General features: G+C 38.2%; 1 protein-coding gene across 6 annotated transcripts in view; it reads left to right on the top strand.

The window, feature by feature from the left end:
- The window catches only part of ITSN2 (intersectin 2), an 80,327-nt gene that overhangs the window by 17,070 nt on the left and 50,136 nt on the right, over positions 1 to 13,121 (top strand). The window lies entirely within an intron of this gene.

Raw genomic sequence — 13,121 nt, 5'->3', positions numbered from 1 at the left:
AATCCTTTCTTTCAGTGGGGGCAGTGGTGTCGGTAGGGAGGAAAATTCATATGCTCAAGTCAGAGAGGTGTTTATTTTCTGCTATCAAACCCTGCAAAAAATCAGATTTCTAGTGTGATTTTTGCTATATTACATGTTTTCTTTAATCTTGTAAGTCAGAAATAGTGCTGTGGGGTTGCAGAACACAAGGTGTCTTACTATATTTAATTGTGAGGATAATATGATTCACATGGCAAACGTTAGAGGAAATCTTAGGAGGAAAAATAATTAGACATGGAGGTATATGTTAAGTGGAGTAAATGGAATTCAGTTTTAACAAGGGAAGGTTGCATTTTGTGCCTTCTTCAGTAACTGAGTTTTGTAGACAAAGTGGAATAGATCCCATGGTTGGACTTCATTAGAGAAGTAACTGGCTAAAAGGGAAAGAAAATGCAGGTTTTAGACCAGAATGTTGTAGTCATGTTATTATTCATGGATTTTATCATGATACCAGTTTTAGTTATTATTTATGGCAATATGAGCAGTAAAAAGCACACATATGCTGGTTAAGTTGGAGATGAGAAACTTCGGAGTAATTTTCTAGCCAGAATAACACAGTATGGGCTGGATATCATTGGTTAAATTTCATCACATTTCTGTTGTGCTGACTTCAAATAGCTTTTTGGCCATACCATTATGGGCTAGAAGAATTTTTGCAGTGTTCTGGGAGCTCAGCAGTTGGCTGTGACTAAGGAGGAAGACAACCGGATGTGTTAGAGCATCATGTAGTAATTACGTGATTTGAGGGAAAGGAAATGCATCCTAAAATGTGATGGATGAAATAAGGAGTGCTGTGTGCTATTGCTTAAGGCACTGGTGAGACAGCTTGTGGGTTATAGGGTAGAATTTGGGTTATCTGCTTAAGAGGGGGGAAAAAACCCAGGAAGTGAAGTAGATACAGAGCTAGCTGGGCTTTAGTGTAATTAAGTGCTGAGAAAGAATAAAGGGATTGGCTTTGTTAACCTACCCAGATAAAAGCTTACTGTTTTGTTCTGGGTTTTAATTTCAATTTCTTCGCATTTGCTATTCAGTAAATAAATTTGTTCTTTATTTTTTCTTACTAAAAAGAACAACATTAAGGAAGGAAACGAACATATCTTTGAGTACAGTGTTGGCACAAGGGTATACTTGTGAGATGAACCAGCTGTTGATGCAGTTGGTCTGGAAATGGGAATGGTTCAGTTACCAGTGACATTGTGGACCATGGTCAAGGAGGAAGTCTGATTGCCTTAAGGCAGAACTTGCAATTTAGGAAGGAATTAATATATTAGAGTTTCTTGGAGAAGCAGCAGTCTGCACATGGTGACCTTGGAAGTCCCTTCCAATCCTATGCTCCTAAAATGTAATGGAGAATTAGATAATAATGAAGATTAGTGTTAGGTCTTGAGCTGTTAACTTACTCTAAGCCTATAGCTTTGTTCTGCTAAGATTTTTCTTTTTGTTAGTATCATGTGTTAGCTTTTATATGGTAAATTTACATTGAGTGGGAAACCCAGGATGGTTTTTATCCTGAATACCAATACTATAATGCAACCTGATTTATTCATTTTGGAAGTCAGAGAGACTTCCTGGTGTTCTTTCTTCAAAGAATATAAAAACCTAAACAAAAAACACAAGAAGATGTACAAATACTTCCCAAAGATTGAGCAGAGGGATGAAGGCTTAGCTGAAGGGACTTGAAATGTGGACTACCACATGGCCAAATTTCAAAGGGTTTTGACTGCTTAAATGTTCATTTCCTTGAAGGTTTAACTCCAAAGTTTGTGAAATACACTATTCTCATAAGCCACTTCATGTGGTTGTTGCAATTGATGAGCATTGTGTGAAGTGGCACCATCTTAACATCTACTAAATTCCAAATCATCTGTGATCATCACTTTGAACAGGACATAGACCATAGTAATCAGTATTGGCAGAATGAGTTCAGGTTTAGCCCACTAATTATAATGGCAAGAATAAACCCCTTTTTTAGGCATTGTGGTCTGTCAGATATATTTATATAATGCCCTATTACTTTAATTAGGAACCTTTTTGTGTTCAGGCTTTCCAGTGTACTGCATCAGTTCTTTTGGACATCTGTTGTTTTTCTGACAATGGGACAGTAGCCTTAAATCATCACTGGGAGCTGAAAGGGGCAAAACCCTGGAAAGCTGAAAGAATGTCAGTGTCCATGGGACTAGCATTCATACTGGGTATCTTCAGAGAAGATATTTTAATAAGCTAAAAGCATTTGTGCTTTAGCTGGATGTAAAGTTCTCTGTATGCAAGTCTCAAGAACAGGTAAGATTAACTGAATATCAAAAACTTTTACTGCCTCTTATTGAAGTAATTTGCTTAAAAGTTTTTTTTATATGTGTATATAAATAATAGATGGTGTATTTTAAATTATGCATCAACATTTTTCCCTGCATTTCTTCTCATAACTGTGATTTAGCATTGAACCATGATCTCTGCAGCACAATTTCTTTAGGAAACACATCTTTCCTGAAAAGTTCTGGTTTCACTGTTAAGATCTCTGCACCTCTTACAGTGTGTGTTGATACTTGTATAACAGTTATGAAAAGGGTATTTATGTTTAATGAGCTCAATGAAATTTGCTGTGCAACAAAAAATAGTGCTTCCATAGTGCTGTGTTTCACAGGAAATCTTCAGGTTTGGGGAAGTAAAATGTACAGGTGTGAGTTAATGCATAAACTATTTCTGATGGAGATTATGTGGGTGGGAAAGGCCAGCAGAGTTACTTCTCTTATTTCTCATGTTCCCTCTGTTCAGATTGGATTAAGAAATACACAGACAGTACTTTTTAACCTGACCTGAAGATAACATTCACTAACACCCTTTTCTGGAAATGAGCCACTCTGTAGTTGCCAGAATTTGTTACACAAAAAGATCTGCAATTAAAAACAAACTAAGGATACCTGTGAAAAAGGTGGCCAGAGAGAGGATGTGGTTCCTATGTTAAGGGAGACTAAATGGGTTAGAGCTGTGTAGTTTAGAGACAGCTGAGGATATGCTAGAAACCCGTAAAGCCATAGCAATATAGAAAAAACTGCCAGGGGAAGGAATACTCAATGCTTTTTTTCATAACTGGAAAGGAGCACAATGCCTAGTGAAATTATTGAGTTTAAGGCCAAGCAGAAGAAAATGGGTTGGTTGGTTTGTTTCACACAATGAACAACTTGGCTTGGGGACTCACTGTCTTACTGTGCTTTGAAATCAGTACATGGAATCAAAACCCGAGGAGGAGAGATCTATACCACAGCTGTTGAATACTTTGCTTTATTTTGTTTTGGTTTTGTTGTAGCGGGTGGTTTTTTGTTTGATTGGTTGTTTCTTGTTTGGGGGTGCGTTTTTGTGCTTTTTTGCCTCAAGAAGCCTGCCAAATGGCAAGGGTTTCTGGCAGTTGAGGAACTGTAATACCCAGGGAAGAATTCTCTGTTTCAAATTCTAGCCCCTAAATATCCCTGTGAGCCACTGGGGAGGCAGGACTGAGGACTATGATACAAACTGATACCAGTGGTTGCATGAATATAAATAAGACAGTTTTTAATGTATTATATTTCAAATCAATCCGCCATATATGCTAGAAAACTAATATTGTATATGTGCTGGATATAGTTGGCAGGTTCTGTTAATAAGTAATTTATCCTTCTAAGGAATACTGTTTAAGCAAACTCTGATTCTTGCTTCTGTTTCCTTTGTGTTTTCTTCCAGTCTTCCCTCAATTTTTTCCTTCTGTCAGCACTAGAAGTTACAAAGAGGAGCATAACAAGAGTGATCAGAGTTACAGAACAGCTTCCATGTGTGGAATAAGTGCATTGACTAGGACATTTCAACTTGGAAAAAAAAAGAGTGGGGATGGTAGAAACAATATATGTCACCTTCCCAAGGTCCTCCATTATTTTGTAGGCAAGGGAGTGGTAATTAATCTCTGATAACTCAAGGATTAACCAGTATCAAGTGAAATTACCATTGGCAGATATCAATCATACAGAGCACTTTGCCCAGTGTCAAATAAACAGTGAAAGCTGTAGGAACATATGGATGACAAAAACGTCTTGGATTCCTTAAATGTTTAGAGATAGGTGGATTTTCCCTCTACTAATGAGGGACCATCTCTGGTTCAGGAGCTGCACTGAGGCTGAGGAGACATCCTGGAGCTGTGCCACCACGTGCTTGGCTCAGCCTGGTGCTCTGTGCTGGAATCTCAGCTGGGGGAATATTCAGTATCTTCTGGAAGGGCTGTTACTGTGTTTTGTTTCCTGAATTATCTCCTAATTCCATTTTATTCCAAGATCATTCAGGAAATGCCTCTTGGTTTTTTCTTCTCTTCCACCCTTCCTGTCTAAATTTTTTGTTGTTGTTCATCTCTTTTCCTCTTCTCTTTCAAGTCAGTGTCCCAGTTCTCCATTGTAAATATAACCCATCAGTCTTCCTCCTGGTCCCAGACTTCCTCCTCAAGCCTGAGAACCCGGAAATGTGGTTTTTACTCTGATGGCCAGATAGTGATGAGAACTACAAAAATGACTAGAAAGGACCTGATATTCCTGAAGCAGAATTCTGCTCTGATTTTGAAAGTGTATGTCTTTGTGGGAGAATAATTTCCTTTACTGCACCTAATTTCAAGGTTCATTTTGCATCCTCTTGCCTTGTATTTTTAGTGCCTGCATTTCTCCTGTTGCAGAAAGATTTATTGGCTGCCACAGATGGAAACTCACCTGAATCTTATTAGTTTTGCTGCAGTCCACAGAGATTTGCTAAACAATAATTAAACAAATTGTCCTTTTGTAAACTTTTAATTAAATCATAGGGGTGTTTTGTGAATGCTGGTGAGCAGCAACAGCATAAAACTTCCATTTCCAAATTAAGAAATGTTTTGTCTAAGCTCTGGTGGTTTTTTCCACAAACATGGTGACTAAAAATTTTTATTTTCCTCATGGGAGGCTTTGATACTATACAGGTTGACGAGTTTACTCAGAAAAGCTTCTGACTTGTCCTTAGCTGAAGGGTGAACATCTCTTCCATCCTCTGTGTCAGGCTGGGAAGGAGGGCTGTGAAGTCTGTCACCTGGAAGTTTGCTCACCTTGAAAGGAAATGGAGGCTCATCTTAAAGCTGGAGAATTTGGCAAAGTATTATTATATTATGCCATGATAATATTGGTTACTTGATCTTTTCATACCTTCAATTGAAAAGACTCTTGTTGGTGTGACTTTTTTCTTGTTTACATTTCAAAATTCCATCCAAGAGGATGAATTGCAGGTTTAGGGAAATGACTATTCCCTTGTGCTGGGCACTGGAGAGGAAAAACCTCAAATCCTGGGTCCAGTTCTGGGCCCCTCAATTCAGGAAGGACACTGAGGGGCTGGAGTGTGTCCAGAGAAGGGAACAGAGCTGCGGAAGGGTCTGGAGCTCAAGTCTGATGAGGAGCAGCTGGGGGAGCTCAGCCTGGAGAAAAGGAGGCTCAGAGGGAACCTTCTGACTCTCCACAACTCCCTGACTGGAAGGTGCAGCCAGGTGGGGATCCAGCTCGTTTCCCAAGTAACAAATGACAGCACAAGGGGAAATGGCTTAAAGTTATTTCAGAGGAGGTTTAGACTGAATACTGGGAACAGTCTCTTTACTGAAAGGGTTGAGAAGCACTGGAACAGGCTGCTCAGGGCAGTGTTGGAGTCACCCCCCAGGAATTAAAAGACATGTAAATGTGGCACTGAGGGACATGGTTTAGTGGTGGCTTGGCAGTGCTGGGTTAATGGTTGGACTCTATGATCTTTAAGATATTTTCCAACCTAAATGATTGTCTGGTTCTGTGATTCTGGGCACAGACAGAGCTGTGATTGGATAGAAGAATAGGCTTGTTTCTGCAGCTGATTTCACTGTCACTGTTTCTCCAGAACTAGGCAGAAAATAATTTTATATTAATTGCTGGTATTAATTCTAGATCTAGCAAAGGCTTAGGTTAAGCCCTACTCTGTGTGCCACCTTCTTCATGTAAGAAAAGGCAAAGTTAATTAACTTATAAGAATAAAGCATGAGTTTACCAACATTGTATGTTACAGTGATGGCACTTTTTGATAAGTAGAAAACTTGCTTCATTAAAACGAAAAAAACCCTATTGACTAAATTGTCAGTAATTTTACAGAAAACTAGTGTAAAAGGTAGCATGTTAATTTGAAGTACTGAGTACTGTCAAGTTTAGACACATTTCTTGGGAACATTTCCTAATGTACTTTTACATTAGAGTAAACAAAACTAACAAAACTTTAAACCCATTTTTTTGTTTGTGGGTTTTTCAATATTTTGCTTCCTTGGTGTGGGGTTTTTTTTTTTTTTTTTTAGCGTTTCAGTGGAATTGAGAATAATTTAATTTAAAAGGGTAGTCTGAAAATTGATAGCCTTAATGAGCTAAAAGATTCTGTGATATTTATAAAGTGTAGAAATACTATCCTCTTGTTAAAAACTGATAGTTTAAGTGCTTTGATGTAGTCAAGTGTGCTGTAGAGTTCAGAAAATAATTGGATCTATACTGTTAGCATGGATTACACTATTATGTATCTCTAAATTGTTTTAGGGATTATACTCCTTCTAAAAGCAAGGATTATGTTTCTACACTGAGATCATTGCATAGCATGGAGTGTTCAGTGTTCTCATGTTCCTCCTTTATGGATAGATTTTGTGTATCAAAGTGGGGGCTGCCAGGGACAAGATCAGCAGGCAGAGCTCTGCAGCACATCTCACAGGAGCAGGTGGATAGTATGAACAAGCTCAATATTTGATTTTAGTGAACTGTCCAGCCTGAGGGTGCCTGTTATACCAAATATCTGGAAATTCTGTACTTAATGTAAAGAATATGAGTTGTACCATCAAATACAATGTGGCTGCTGTAGCTTTGCCCACATTTCTGTTAATTTGCTCTTCAATTAAACAAGCTTTTCTTGGCTAAATCTTGTAGCCTTGCATGTGCCTGACACTATATAGCAACCTGTCTGCAGGTACCAGTTATATTTGGATAACACACCAGAGATGCTTGAAAACCTTTAAAAATTCTCTTGGCTTCAATGGGCACAATTCTTGTAAATTTAGTGAAAATACGAAATTGAAGGAGATTCATGTTTCCTTATGTTTGATATGCTTTGGCTACAAGTTCAACAATGTGCACACAAAAAGAAGTTGCTAAAGTTATAGCTAAGCACAGAGATACTCTTTTTCTCTGGCAACTGTCCTGGTGTTGCTTAATACACTGAGAGCCTCCGTGAAGCGTTTCTGGTAGGACAGGTAGTTGGGGGATTTATGGATTGTGAAAGGAGATTGCAGGTGGCTCCTGCCACGGCTTGAGATCGTGGGAACTGGGAATAGCAGGTGCAATCCTCAAGGAAGAGCAGGTGATGCTTTGGGATGGACCTAAAGCCACCACAGTATTAATTCATAACACATTAGCACACCTAAATAAGGGTAAATGCTGATTATCAGTCATTTTCCTCCTGTGTTTGACATATAGAATCAACAGCAAAGGAGAGAAGCAAATATTGAGAATAGTAATAACACTGATAAGGAATCTCAAATTCGGACTAATGGTAAAATGTTCTGTATATTTTCAGACTCCTGGAGTGTTTACTCACCACTGAGGAAAAATTAGAAGTCTGATTCAACATCTCAGTTGGGAGCGTTAAATCCAATCTGTAATAAGTTTACCACTTCTGTGGTAAACTTATCTGCAAACACAGAAAGACTGGAATTATTAAATTTATCCCAACATGTCCTAGACCAGACAACTCTCTAGAGGCTCCTAATAGGATAATGTAATGTGATTGCTGGTTGCATTAAGGAAAACCCCTTGTTATACAGCTTGAGGCATGTTGCTGCATGTCTGTGCTGAAATTTCCCCATCTTTAAGCATAGGGATAAATATTTATTTCGGGTCATTATGAAGCTTCATGCTAGTTTTTTTGATAGTTAAAGAGGTGGTGGTATAATCACTCATGATTTATATGTACAAGGAATGCTCTTCCAATTTAGGTTTATTATCTCTGTGAAGTTAATTAACTTTGTAGGTCGTAGGAGCATAGTTTTTATTAGAGAAAAACAAGCAATGCCTGTGAGTGAGAAACAAAGACAGTTCCCTTGAGAATGTGAGAAATGTCTTATGGTTTTTCCTTGTCACTAATCCTGCTGCTCTCACTACAGCTACCCTTTGCCTATGGACAGTACTAACCAGTGGCAGAGGTCTTACAGAGCATTTTCAAGTCAATTTACTTTTCTTCTAAGACTACACTTTCTTTTATCCTCTTCTTTTTTTTCCCAATGGTAATTTACTGTTTTAACGAATGAACAATGTTTATTTCCCTTTGGATGTTGGCAGCCCATCAAAGCAAGTCCTTTATTTTATTCAGAAGGTTATCTGTCTGATGCAGTGTTATAAAGACGTTTCTGGAGCTTTCTTGAATGCTGTGATCCTGCCATAAACAAACCCTCCTACTCTCACCTAGAGAGGTGTCTTTTATTTAAAATAAATTTAATGGAACTGAAGATGTTTAATCACCAGCATAGTCACTTGTTTCCAACACTACAGAATTGTGAGTGCTGCCACACTGAATTACAGAAATACTTGTTACATGAGGGTGAGAACAGTCTGTATTTTGTCATCCTAAGAGAAATCCCGAGAGTTAAGTTAAAATCATGTTTAGCTTTTGGGTCTTTGTCATTCTACATGGACTTCCTACATGGGCAGACTCCACATGTGACATTGAACTCTTGGATGTGTTGTGGAGTTTTGGAGTGGGCAAGTAAAGGAGCCTTCACTGTTGGTTTTCTGTTTTGAAATAGGCAATCTGTGGAGACATTTCTGGACCCCAAGTCCAGGTTTCCAGTATTGAATATCAAGAACAATTTCCAGTGCTGATTATTCAGTCTTCACTGAAAGGTCCAGCTTTCTCTAGGAAAGAATTTGACCTCTGTCTTCCGAAAGTCTTACTAATATAGACATGTGGTTTTTCGTCAGCAAAAAGAACAAGTGAAGACAGTAGTTACTGTGTTCTAGGGAAAGTCTTTGTGGGGAAAATCTCTAGAGTTCAGCATTTCTTGAGTTTTGATTCCTGAAAAGGCAGGATAGTCAAATACAGTTTTGGCTTCACTCCTCTCCAAAATTTTACCAGCTGCAGTAGGGAAAAATGATTTATCTCTTGAAAATGTCCAGGGAATTTAAGCTGAATCAGAAAAGTAGTCATGTACTATTCATTCTCTGCAGCAATGCCTCTAGTGAGAGCATGCAGTAGCAATTATTTTGAATGCTGGTGGGGAACTGATTTGTAAAAGTATTGTATTTCGCTGCTGCTTGGAGAGCCAAAGGTTCACTGTTGCTCTCTGAAGGAGATTCCTGCCCCTTGCCCATCCTGTGGTCAGAGAGGTGTCTGTGAAAAGCAGACACTTGCAGTTTGGGTTGTGATTCATGCATGACTTGCCATGAGTGAGGACTGGGGCAGTGAGGAAGGAAGAAGAACAGCAATGTCTCAATGAAAAATTAATTGGATCTGGTTTACGGGCAAGGCATTTCTCAACCCTGGAACTGAAGGCATGTTAGTGCGAAAAATTGTTGAGCTGAGCCAGATGAGTTTAGATGATACATCTTGGATGACAAATGTTCCTGTTTGACTCTTCCTGCAGTTTTGCCCTTCCAGGAACAGGAGTATCTTCCCTTCATCCCAGTTCAGCATGCCCAGAACTTGGTGGTGTGTAAAGCAGTCAGTGTAACTTTTCTCAGCAGTTGCACTGAGTGTCTGTTTTTACCACTTGGGGTAGCTTTGGGAAGCAGTCACAATATTTGTGAGGATTGCAGCATGGTTTGATGGTGATGGCACAGAAGAAGCAAGTTTCAGACCTATTTTGGCTGTGTTTTTGTGATGGTCTTGGTTGTACTATAAACACAATAGTTATTTTGGAGAATGGTGTCATGATGTGCTTTGTGGAATTGCCAAGGCCTTGTGAGTCCCATTGTTCAAAGTGTTCATTTCAGATAGCCTGGTATGGTATTTTCATGTGATATTTTGAGGAATCTTAATATCAGCTTTTCTGTACACAGATTTTACTTCTCTTAATTGTATCACCAAGTGGTAGCATCAAAAGAGCCATGAGCACCTGGTTAAGCTAAATGTAAGTGCTCAAAGTGCTTGAGCCTTCCCTCCTGTGCTGTGCTCTTTATCTTGTTTCTGTGGCATATGGGATGGGATTTGAAAAAAACGGTGAATCCTTTGAATAAGTGTGGGTGGGGTTTGACTGCCTTCACTGTGGATCCCTACCAGAAGCACTGATGGTTTGGTTTTTTTTAATTTTACACAAATAGTTTCATTGTCCAACAGTTATTAACCTCTATTCAGAAAACAATGACCTGTTCTAGTTCAGGCTGCAGATGGCAGACACTTTCTTTTAAGTGGTGTTAGGGTAAAACTTATTTTTCTGGGACTTTGTTCAGCTATAGACAAACACCAAAAATCTCACTGGGAGAGCTGTGCTGACTTGAAGGTGTGCTGTTCTCTAGATCCTAGTTCCTACTCTGAATATTTATATTTTTTAAAAATCTGTATTTTTATATATTGGATTTTAAGACCTACTATATTATTTTCTTCCATGCCTATAGAGAAATCACCAGAGAGCATATTTTTGTGGAATTAATCACCAGAAAAGTAAGATTTTCAGTCTCTGTCCTTAGGGAAGGGGGAAAATCTGAAATTGTTCTTGCTAATAATTTATTTTCAAAAGTAAGTTGGTGTTTTCAGGATACATATTCAGTTCCCTGAAACATTCCCACAATGTACTTTTGATAATGTGTATTTGTGGTCATCAATTTTCCATGACAGTAGCTGCTTGGACTGACTCACCAGGACTGTGGAAGTCTGTAGAAGCACTTGTTGATATAATAATGTGGTTTTAGTCAAAGATTGTTTTTTCTAAATAAAATTTATACTTGCAAGAAAGTTGGGGTTGTTCAGCCTGCAGAAGAGGAAGTTTCAGGGAGACGTTTTTGTGGCTTTTCAGTAGGGGCCTGTAAGAAATGCTCTAGCAGGACCTGTTGAGACAGGAGAAGGGGTGATTGTTTTAAATGAAAAGATTGTAGATTTAAAATAGATGTAAGGTAGAATTTTTTTACAGGGTTGGTGAGCCCCTGGCACAGGTTGCTCAGAGAAGCTGTGGATGCCCCATCTCTGGAAGTGTTCAAGGCTGGGTTGGATGGGGCTCTGAGCAACCTGGGATAGTTGAAGATGTTCCTGCCCCTTGCAGGGGTGTTGGACTAAATCCTAGAATCACAGGCATGGATCAGAAAGGCTCTTAAAGATGTAGTTCCAGAGGTAAAAGTGTGCAAAATATCAAGTGTGCAAAAAAATAGTGATGTTCTTGGGTGTGTTAAGGAAGGCAAAAATGAGAATGAAGTGTGTGTGTGGATCTTGAATCACTTGTCAAATGAGATTTTAACCATCATCCAGCTGCAGGTGTGAATCTGGTGATTTGCTGACCTGCAAGGTTTTAACACATTTGAGACAATGCTGTCTAAAATTTCAAATTTCATAGTTGGAGAGGAAGCATAATTTACCAGATAGTAACCCAACTCTTTGAATACAGAAATACATTAGATTTTCAAGATTGATTGTCATCTTCTTGCTTAATTTGTGACATGGAAATTAGAAATTGTGCATGTATAAACAAAAGTTGCCTTGCATTGTAAATTGGATTCTTTAGAAGGGCTATGGTGATGGTCATAACTCCAGTAAAGCATTTGTTACTATGTTTTTATCACTTTGCAGCCACTGACTATGTGAATCTATTGTGGTTGTCTTAATCCTTCTGTTGTTGATTTAAAAAAGCCAAGGAGTGTTGTAGCTACCTGGTTCAAAAGATTTTTCAAAGAGGAGTATTTAATAGAAGGAAAACATAATGTTGTTAATATTTTGTTTTCCATAAATGAAAAAAATGGTCAGGTTCTCTGATGTTGCTGCTGGCAGCTTTAGGAGCATTTCTTCATCTTGAGATAATTTCTATTATCATAACCACATTATGCACTTCCCGTTTGTATCTTAAAATTAGCACTTTAAAGAAATCTGAGTGCTGCTCTAATTTTTGCCATTGGGCGTAAGTTGTCCTCATTTGTGTCTTACAGTAATATGGTGCCCATTGATTTCTAGGCATCTGATTTAGATTTACTTCACTTTATTATCAGTATCCAATCTAGATTTCTTTATACTTATGTATTTAGAAGGAAAAAAAGGCAGGTGTCTTGAAGTGCAATTTCACGTGTCATCTGCACGAAGACTCTTTCATTGAGGTCACACTAAAAAAAGAATGGTATATCCCCAAGAGAGGGAAGCAAAACACCAAATTCAAGTGTGTAGATGTTGTATCCTAATGCCCTCACATCTTTTCTGTCATACATCTCCCCAGGGAGTTTCTGATTTGTTTTGTTTTAGTCTTTGTAACGATTTGTATTTCTCTGTTGAGAAGCAAGGGTAAAAAAAATCTATACACATGCAAGGAGAATGACAGTTTTAGCAGGACCTTCTTAAGAGGAGACATTAAGTTTTTTTTGGAAGATGTCCTTTTTTATGTGCATAAACACAGATACGTTTATCCACATATCTGTGGATGGGATGTGACTAACATCATTACTGTGTCTATATTGGCAAGTACATTAACTCACAGTCCCTTCACTGCTGTTTTTCTTTGAAAATCAGCGCAAAAAGCTCTTGAAATTTTGTAGGTTCAAAGCTTTGAAATAAGGTTAATTTAGGAAGAGGGAGCATTTTATAGTAACTTTCTTTCAAAGTGTTGTGGCTTTTAAAGCAAGTTGTTGGTATCTTATTAGAATAATTAGTTATTCCCTTGACTGTCTTTTAGTGAGCAATACAAACACTTGAACAGATTAACAGTTCTTTGCAAGTAGGAATGCTCAGCAGAATGTAAGTTTAGAAGTGTGCTTAAGTGTAATAACATTTCAGTGCTCTTTTGAGTGGTTCCATTCAGAATTTTGGCTAATTCTTGCATTCATTGATTTGAAAAATTAAATATTTGTCAAGAACTTCCCGACTAAAACTTCCTCATA

This window comes from Lichenostomus cassidix, chromosome 3, assembly GCF_008360975.1.
Source record: "Lichenostomus cassidix isolate B80296 chromosome 3, HeHo_3.0, whole genome shotgun sequence".
NCBI classification, from domain to species: Eukaryota; Metazoa; Chordata; class Aves; order Passeriformes; family Meliphagidae; genus Lichenostomus; species Lichenostomus cassidix.
The sequence above is the reverse complement of the archived record's forward strand: the minus strand, read 5'-3'. Positions and strand labels throughout refer to the sequence as shown.